Source organism: Macrobrachium nipponense, chromosome 21, assembly GCF_015104395.2.
Source record: "Macrobrachium nipponense isolate FS-2020 chromosome 21, ASM1510439v2, whole genome shotgun sequence".
NCBI classification, from domain to species: domain Eukaryota; kingdom Metazoa; phylum Arthropoda; class Malacostraca; order Decapoda; family Palaemonidae; genus Macrobrachium; species Macrobrachium nipponense.
Window position 1 is genome coordinate 43,922,714 of NC_087212.1, and position 10,194 is coordinate 43,932,907.

At 36.3% G+C, this 10,194-nt stretch overlaps 1 protein-coding gene across 3 annotated transcripts in view; it reads left to right on the plus strand.

Annotated features, from left to right (window-relative positions):
- LOC135197984 (uncharacterized) overlaps positions 1–10,194 on the plus strand; it is a 174,815-nt gene that overhangs the window by 74,072 nt on the left and 90,549 nt on the right. The window lies entirely within an intron of this gene.

Sequence of the window (10,194 nt, forward strand, 5' to 3'; positions counted from 1 at the left end):
TTCTTTTAAAATCCAATTTTGACTTGTTTTGACCCTTTTGACACATTTTGGCCCCTCCCCCTTTTTTTAAACCTATTTGTAGTTTCTTTTACATATTTTGACCAGGTTAAATTTTTCCTTGTTTTGACCAATTTTTACATATTTTGACCATTTTTACCTGTTTTGACGTATTTTTACCTATCTTGACCGGTTTTGGCCTATTTTGACCTGTTCTTGTCATATACCCGGAGGAAACTGACTTAAAAATACCACAGCGTTAATTTAGATTGGTTGTTTGGGATTAATTGGAAACGCGCGCACACATACATATATGCATGTGTGTATGTGTATGTGTAGGTATGTATAATATATGTATTGTTCAGTTACGTGAGTGTGATCTTCCATACTGTAGTTTATCACGTCGTAGCGAAAATTTTGTTAATTTTGTCAGATCGATGGAGATGTTTCAGTGTTTAATTTTACCAAGCTAGAATTATGTATATTTATTTATTTATTTGTAAAACTTATAATCAGATAATTCCACAGAAGTAAACGCCCTAATCCGTTCAGTAACCACAGCATAGTCCCTCCCTTTTGCAAAAACCAAAATTATTGGTTTGACTGACTCTTTTTAATACCTTATTTTTAATGGATTTTCCCACCCCACCCGCTCCCTCTTAGCCCAAGAGCTCCTCCCAGTGTTTTTTCAGTTCAAGATTTTTTTTTTTTTTTTTAGTACCGTGGTAGAGATTGTTTTCATGCCAAAGTTTAACAAGTAATTCGGAATGAAGTTGTAGCATTGGTAAAAGATAGAGTAAAACCTTAGCATTTTTATGGGGGAATATCATTATTATTATTATTCAGAAAATGAACCCTATTCATATGGGACGAGCCCACAGGGGCTAGTGACTCAAAATTCAAGCTTTCTAAGAATATGGTGTCCATTAGAAAGAAGTAACGGAAGGAAATGAGAAACACAGAATGAAGACAACAGTTATTAAAAAAAAAAGTAAGTTATCAAGCTGCTAAACAAAATGAAAAATGTAAGCAAATATTAAGATACAAGAATTGTATTCAGAGTAGTAATGCTTTGCATCTTTGCTTGAACTTCTGAAGTTCCAATTAACAATATCCTCAGGGAGGCTGAATGTCCCACAGTCCAACGGTGTGAGGAATAAAGGGTTCGACAGCGAGGCAGTATGAAGAAATTCGATAAGATTGATGTAACAAAGTGTAGCGCAGATTGAAAAGTAATTCTTTTCACTTGACATTAGAGAGGAACATTTTCATCTATTCTGTCACAGCAAATGGAAGGTTTTAAATAATGTCAGATAATTAAAAATCTTTTGTTTGTTTTAATCAAGGTCAGATTATGTAAAGTAATTCAATTTCAAATCAAGGCGTCTATAGCCAATTTGCCTACGATGACGAATTTATAAGAAGCATTACAAGATTTTTCGAGCTGTATCAGGTACTGATTTGTTTGACGAAAGATCAAGGGCATCTCTCTCTCTCTCTCTCTTTCTCTCTCTCTCTCTCTCTCTCTCTCTCTCTCTGTCAGTTTCTAGGATGATTTATAGTGATCAGTCCCTGTTCATCAGAGTATTTGACTTAATTTTTTTCTTAGTTTCCTTGGTACGTTGTTGACCAGGTTCCCCCTTCCCCCGCCCCCCCCCCCCCCCCCCCCCCCCCCCCCCCCCCCCCCCCCCCCCCCCCCCCCCCCACCCCTATCTTCTTCTTTGTTCGAATCTGCTCCTCTTCTCTCTTGTCGTCTTTTCCCAGTAATGTTTCTCACCTCATCTTTCTTTTTCAGTGATGTTCCTCTTTTGTTCTGAAGTCGTCATTAACCCTCGGTGGACAGCGTTATTCCATTATTATCCTTGCTCGGGCTTTCTTATTCCCGCACTTTTTGTTACAAAAGTTTTTATTTTATGGTTTTCCTATTCTTTTCTTTATTTCATTTTATCCTTTTTTTGTGATGTGCTGCTTCTCAGTTCGTTATGATTGAAGAATTTGTTTTTCCTTGCTGGAGGAGATGGAAGACTGGAAATATGGAGGCAATGTTATACTTATAATGTGAATGTTTCTCTCTCTCTCTCTCTCTCTCTCTCTCTCTCTCTCTCTCTCTCTCTCTTGTCACATCCCTAATGTTTAAAACTTCCCACCCCCACCGGTCCCAATCTCTCTCTCTCTCTCTCTCTCTCTCTCTCTCTCTCTCTCTCTCTCTCTTTGGCTACCTGCGTTATCACGAGAAGTGGCGCAAAAGATACCCTGGTTTATAATGAACTCCAACCCCTTCTACGAAAGGTATGAATTCCAGCACGATATATCTTTTTTGGGGGGTCCTTTTTTTGTGAGGGGGTGGGGGAATGAGTGGCCTCTCCGTTGCTTTGATGCTTCCGAGAAATGGCCCAGCCACTCTCATCCCTGTACCAAGAAGTAAATTCAGTGCAAATGGGATTGTAATATTTGTTATCTTATCTTGATGACTTTTAAATGGAATAAGTGAATTAGATGATAATGCTTTGGTGATTTTTTTTTTTTTGTCTTTACGTGTTTTTTATTTTTTATTTTACCAAGGTATAAAAGACTTTTAAATATAGTACGACCACTTAATAATAATAATAATAATAATAATAATAATAATAATAATAATAATAATAATAATAATAATAATAATTAATAATAATAATAATATGTTCAGTGATGGGTTTTTGAGAGAGGACCTTCATCCGAAGTAATAATAATAATGATGTTTTCAATTTCGTGCGTTCATGATAATAATTATGAGACCATTTCATTCACTTGTCATTGTTTTTAAACGTGTTTCCATAGGGAACTAATAAAATGACGCTATGCAAAATTATCTCCGTGAAGTTTATGATGTCTTTTTACCTTGGAAAATATTCTACTGTCGTGGGGAATATTAAAAATAAATTGTATTGGGTGAGAGAGAACTCTCAGCAAAAAACTGTGGCCCCTTGGGCTGGCTAAGAAGGTTTTGACTGATAATGTCCAGTTCTTGTTCGAGACAGCCCATCTTCTCTCTCTCTTGGAGGGACAAAATGTGTTCTGTGACGTGAAAACATTTTACTCTCTCTCTCTCTCTCTCTCTCTCTCTCTCTCTCTCTCTCAGCGCTGCTAATGACAGCACATAAACAGCAACAGTAATAGAAAAGTAATTTTTCTTTTTAATATACACCGGTTTTTTTTTTTTTTTTTTTTTTTTTGTTTTTTTTTTTTTTTTACTTACATGACAGTACTATAGTATAATGCTTCCTTTAATGTATTTTATTTTACCTGAAATTCTGTGAAGATCTATTCTGAATATTGCAGAAATATTTTCAGTAATATCTGGAGTTCCTTTGAATAGATTTGGGCCCCTTATAAATGTTCCAAGTAATATATTATTATAGATATATATGATATATATATATTATTATATATAAAGTGATAATATTAAATATATATTATAATATTAATATAATTATAAATATCTATATATTATATATATATGTATATAGTATATATATATATATATATATATATATATACTATAAATATGTATATATATATATATATATATATATTTATATATATATATATATATATATTATATATATATATATATATATATATATTCCAATTCACGTGGACAATTTCCTCTTACTGAAATGCAGTGGAGTATTTTTCATGCCTTAGTAGACAGTACTTATGGTTTTGCAATGTTATTGCCAGTTTTGTTTTGATCCGCCCAACCAAAGAAATCTTCCGATTAGATTATTTGTTATATGCTGCGGTGACTGTTTAGACGTATTTACTGTATATTTATCATTCATAAATGTTTACGTTCATTTCTTTATATACGCATATTTATGTGTACGTATATATATATATATATAATATATATATATATATAGATATATATATATATTTTAATAGTATAATTACATCTCCATCGTCAGGAATTTTTTTTTTCCAAAATCCGCCATATATGTCAAGAAGAACTTACACAATATTCCTTTAATTTCAATGAAAACACATCTAATCCACGCATTTTGTTTGATCAAATCTCACTGGATATAAATACTGGTCCACAGATAGACTGACTTTTCACTTCTTATGATTTAAAATTTCAACATACGCTCTTTCTATGCTCTCAAGTACATGATAAAGCATCTAATTTTCAGCTTTAATTTAAATTTGCTGTACTTGTTTAAATTGTTATAACAAAGGTTGTACATAAAGGTATATTATTTTATCGCCAACAACTTATTATTTGTTGCAAAAAATGAAAAAAGTATATAAAGCATAAAAATTGTATTTGTTGATCGTTGCCTGGTTACGAAAAAAGGCGTGCAATTTAAACACAGCTGAAGTTCCCTTATATAACTTAATGGCATGCTTGCCCGAGTTTGAACACCATGTTCACACATTGAAACCCGTCTTCGCATACGGTTGGAAAGTCGGGTCGAAAGAACTGCAAGGCTCCAGTAATTTGAAAAGGGATATTTTGACGATATATCGACTTAGGATCTCGAGGTTCGATTTAATAGCAAAAGCACAGCAACTAGCAATCTCTTGTGGTTACGAAATCTTTATAAAACACCCGATCCTTTTGAGCAGAAAGTTCAGATCTTATCTCTGAGCGCAATTTGTTTACCTCCGTGTTCAGTGGCACGCCGTGACGTCACGTGTCCAAATAAGCCTTAAAATCCGACGTCATCTGGTACTTAGATTAGCCTTCGATTTTTTTTTTTTAGGATGATAAAGAGATAAATCTTTTTATCAGTCGTTTCGGAGTGACTTATTTTGTGGACAAGTTTTTGTAATATTTTTTTTCTGTTGTTTCGTGGTAATATGAGACGGTACTGGTTATAAGGCGCAATTTTCCTTCAAATTCTTTTGACACCAAACAAACACTTTCTAAATACAGTTTTCCACGAGACTCTTTCATTGGTAGAATGAAAGCTGATGTAAATTCATGAAGGCTGTCAGTACACATTTTACATCAGTACTTTTATAAACGAGAGAAATAAGATACTTAATTCAGGGGTGGTCAGGTCACTGGCGTATTGTCTCTTGAAAATATCATATAACAGCCAACCGTTGGCATAAAAAATGACAGGGGTTTTACACGGAGGTAAAATGGAACAGGTAGAAAGTCAATTTAATTGTAGCCTTCTCTTTTTATAAACATTTCTTATTCTAATGTGAATAATTATTCATCCATTAGAAGATGATGGTGTCATGTTAGCATGTGTAAGGTCATAGGTGAATTTCAAAAGTGGGTTGGCAATTAAGTCATATTTTATCGTAGCACTATTTCATTGTAGGCGTTGAGGTCTACTTTATGGTAACACTATTTCACTATAGGCGTTCAGGACAGTTTTATTGACACTATTTCACCATAGCCGTTGAGGTCATTTTTTAAAGTGGCACTGTCATTATAGGCGTTGAGGCATTTTATAGTGACACTATTTCCCTATAGGGCGCGTTGGCACATTAGGGGTAATGTTTTTTTTTTGCATAAATTTCCTTATAACTTTCGGCTAGGGTGTGGCACGTAAATGCATACAAAATATGTTGTAGGTTTCTACGTGCGTGTGTGTGTGTGTGTGTGTGTGAGAGAGAGAGAGAGAGAGAGAGAGAGAGAATCAAGACGGAAAAAAAATCTTCAAAAGTGAAAGTGCTCACAAGTCGTTGAGAAATACCAATTTCACTCGAGCCTCAAAACACTTTTAATGTCATAATTGCATAATGAACTGTTTATTAAAGTGTTTCTTGCGAGTTATCTAGACTTTCACCTTAAGATAAGCTCGGATCCTGGGTATCATGTTGCTTCTCTCTGAAAGTTATTTAAACGCGTGTATGATTCTATATATAAATTAATGAATAAATAAAATAAAAAGATAAAAATAAAAGGAAAAAAATGTTACGCTAATTTACTTTCACAGCACGGAAAGAGAGACCAGGTGAGCTTCGCACAGGTGTGGAATGGAAGATGGTAGAGGTCAAACAAACACAATCGTGTGCTAAGGTTCTCTGCACTTATATATATATATATATATATATATATATATATATATATATATATATATATATATGTGTGTGTGTGTGTGTGTGTGTGTGTGTGTGTGTGTTATGTATATTTTATATGTAGTATATGTACATATATAAAGGTGTATGTTGTTTATATATATATATATATATATATATATATATATATATATATATATGTATATATATTAGTCAGTATTCCATTTTATAACATGAATATATCCATTTACAGATATGTGATCTCCATGCAACCATTGTAACCATGACCCAGTAATAGTTTTCAATTAAAAACCGTTTTTCATCACTGCATTACATAAGATTTAAAAGATTGCAGACCTGACGCTTATAATAGTGGTTGTAGGGAATACAACATAAATACGAAAACACAAACATCTGCGATAGTAAACAAGAAACCATAACTTAAGGTCCTCAGAAAGATAACGGATCTCTCGCTGAGTGTAAAAATAAAGAATGAATGGGATGCACTGCAGGCCATAACAACTCGAGAAATGATATAAAAAAAATTGAGAATGTGGAGAACGGTCGAGTTGAGAATGTCCAGTCCGATCCGTTCCATGTTGGCACGTTGCCACTTGGAATTCTGTGAGAGAGAGAGAGAGAGAGATGTTTGCAGGCGCCACGTGGGTTATGTTCGGAATGCTTAGAGCCCTATCATACGTGAACATCTCATAGGGTTTTGTAATTTATTTCAGAGAGAGAGAGAGAGAGAGAGAGAGAGAGAGAGAGAGAGAGAGAGAGAGAGAATGTTTGCAGGCGCCGTTTGTGTCATGTTTGGAATGCTGAGTGTCTAGTCATACGTAAACACCTCATAAGGATTTGTACTTTATTTAGAGAGAGAGAGAGAGAGAGAGAGAGAGAGAGAGATTTTCGTTCGTGTTATGTGGATTCATTCACTCGATTTCGTCTTATTTCAGTCCCTTCAAATTCGTTTAAACCAAATAGAAAAGAAAGTGATCATATTTTCGCAAGATATAAACTTCCTTCTTTTTGTTGTTATAAAAAAAACATTTGTCACTAACATGATGTCATCAGATGTTTCCAATATGGCTACAGCAAAGATATATAATTATATGATATGAGGAGCGGTTCAATAAAAATGGAGATTATGACTTTGTTGATAATATCATATGAATTATACTTATGTTTTTGGTCATAACAACCATCTATCCCATGGTCTTCTCTGGTAGGCATTATAGCCATCCATACCCTGGGTCTCTGGTAGGCATTATAGCCATCCATACCCTGGATCTCTGGTAGGCATTATAGCCATCCATACCCTGGGTCTCTGGTAGGCATTATAGCCAACCATACCCTGGATCGCTGGTGGACATTATAGCCATCTATACCCTGGGCTTCTGATGGGCATTACAGCCATCCATTCCCTTGGTCTCTGGTGGAAATTATAGCCATCCATACCCTGGGCATCCGATGGGCTATTACAGACATCCAAACAATTACAATTATAGGTCTAGAGAGGGTTTAGAGTCTCAACCTTCAAGAGCCTCGCCCGTGGTGGAGTGTTACTGACTTTCACGACGTTTTAGTAAAACTGCCGAGTTTTAAATGATGACGTATTGGTCGGGTGGGGGACGTGTGGGGCTGGGGGAGGAGGGAGAAAGGAGGGGAAAGTAATGGCGGTTTTAAATATGGGCGTTGAACAGGCCGATGAGAAACGGAAGTTAGATGTTAGGAAGGGGGTTGCCTAACGATGGGTTAAAACGAGCTTCAACTCAAAGACTTTTTGGTGATTTGACTTTCTTTACGGGAGAGAGAGAGAGAGAGAGAGAGAGAGAGCGAGGGAGAGAGAGAGAGATGTTTGCAGACGCTGTTTGTGTTATGTTTGGAATGTTTAGAGCCCCATCATACGTGAATACCTTATTGGGAGTTGTAATTTATTTTACTGAGAGAGAGAGAGAGAGTGAGAGAGAGTTCACGTTGAGGAAAATGTGCTCCACTTAAAGTAGAGCTTTTGGAGATCCAACTTCCTTTAGGAGAGAGAGAGAGAGAAAGAGAGAGAGAGAGAGAGATGCCGAATGATAGTCACAGACGCCATCATTTGGATTAGTGTGTTTTCACTCGTCAAGCTTAATTGGCAAATTGATTTCCTCTTGTTTCATCTCAGTCATTCCGAAACTTCCCGAGAAAAGAACACCCCCGGGGGTAGGGGGGGTTGACGGGTGGCGGTAGTGCCGTCGCCTATGTACCTCGCGCGGTGCACTGTAGGCATTACTTATAGGTTCTTTGCTTCGTCCCTTCGGCCCCTAGCTACAACCCCTTTCTTGCTTTTGCTATGCCTCCGTTCATATTATCTTTCTTCCATTTTACTTCCCACCTTCTCCTAACAGTTGCTCCATAGTGCAACTGCGAGGCTCCCTTTCAGCGCTGAATGACCTCAACATGGGTCCCAGCGCTTGGCCTTTGGCCTAAGTTTCATATTCCCAAAATAGAGAGAAATCTACTTCAGAGTCGGCGATCGACAGTAGCGCGCATTTTCTCCACATCTCGGGGCATGAGTAGGTAAACTTGGAGTAGCAGGCAGCTCAGCCGTGGTGATTCCCGTCGCGAAAGTGACAACTTACGATTCGTACTTAACACGGTGCATTAACCCCCCCAATGGAGTGTGTAACCTGCTTATTAAGTGCATAATGGAGTGGAAAATTAGTTGTCTACTCGTTTTGATGTGCAGTTGAATTAAGTCGCTCACGAGGCTTAATTTACTCCATCCCCTCCCCCCTCCCCAACAAGAATTGCCTTGATTCTTCTTCTTCTTCTTCCTGACGGTCGAAAGAACTTTGGCGTCCGTTTTCGACATCTGATAATGTCGACGCGCTTGATTTCCTTAATTCGGCATCTTGTCGAGCTTCCCCGCGGTCGTCGAAATCATGTTTGGCTGTCGAGTGCAACAATAGATTCTTGATCATTTCCGAAAGAAAGTAACACACAAGAATAATAACTCCTCCTCTTTCTGCTTTGTCTTGGATGTTAACTCATCCACTTGGCAATGAATTGATTCCTGAGGTGATGGTAAGGAAATGGAATGCGAGTTCAATACTGACACTATATGAAAGATAATCATGATTTTGAGGTGATATTTCAGCCATTTCTTGGTGCGTCTATTTGTATGTAAATTTATTATCTTTTATTGTAATATATCGGCAAAATAAATATGTTCCAGACGGGTTTTCGAATTTATTTTTTTTGTAAGTCTCTCTCTCTCTCTCTCTCTCTCTCTCTCTCTCTCTCTCTCTCTCTCCTCTCCGCTGTATATGTAAACTTCATTTTTTTAACTAGATTTCCTTATTTCTTAAGTGACGTATCATTCTCTCTCTCTCTCTCTCTCAGACAAATCTTTAAATGCAGTTTTATAGTTTCTTGAGTTACCTTGATATTCCTGTAATCAAATAATTCTATAGATAAAAAGAGGGTGACACGTTGCTAGTTAGAAATATAAGAATTAAGAGCCATTAGATATAATAGTTATTCGTATTGAATAAAAATCCTTAGGCTATTGATCATATTATCCACTGAGATGTATCCACTAGCCACTGATGCTAGGCGATGTTAGAAATAATTTTGATTAAATATGAGATAGAAATTGCCATCTGTAATTACGATATAATCGTTATCGTCAGTAAACCACCGTTATTGAACTGAATTACCAGAGTGATATGCTGTTGTTGTGCTATTGATAAAAAATGTCAGACAGAAATTATTAGCTACTAGGCAACTGATTAAAGAAGTGAAATGCACCTGGTTAAAGAGATGAACTGTACCTGGCTAAAGATAGCAGCTGTATACCTGTTAAAGAGATGAACTGCACCTGCTTAAAGATGACAACTGTAACTGGTTAAAGACGAACTACGCCTAGTTAATTTTATGAACTGTGCCTAAAGATATCAACAGTACCCAGTTGAAGAGATGAACTGCACCTGATTAAAAGATGAAGTGCACTTGGCTAAAGAGATTATCTGTACCTGGTTAAAGATATCAACTGTACCTGTTAAAGAGATGAAGTGCACTTGGTTAAAGAGATGAACTGTACCTGGTTAAAGATGTTAACTGCTACTGGTTAAAGAGATGAACTGTTGAATAGAAATAGTGACTACTGATATAGAGTGACTAAAGTAACCTCGA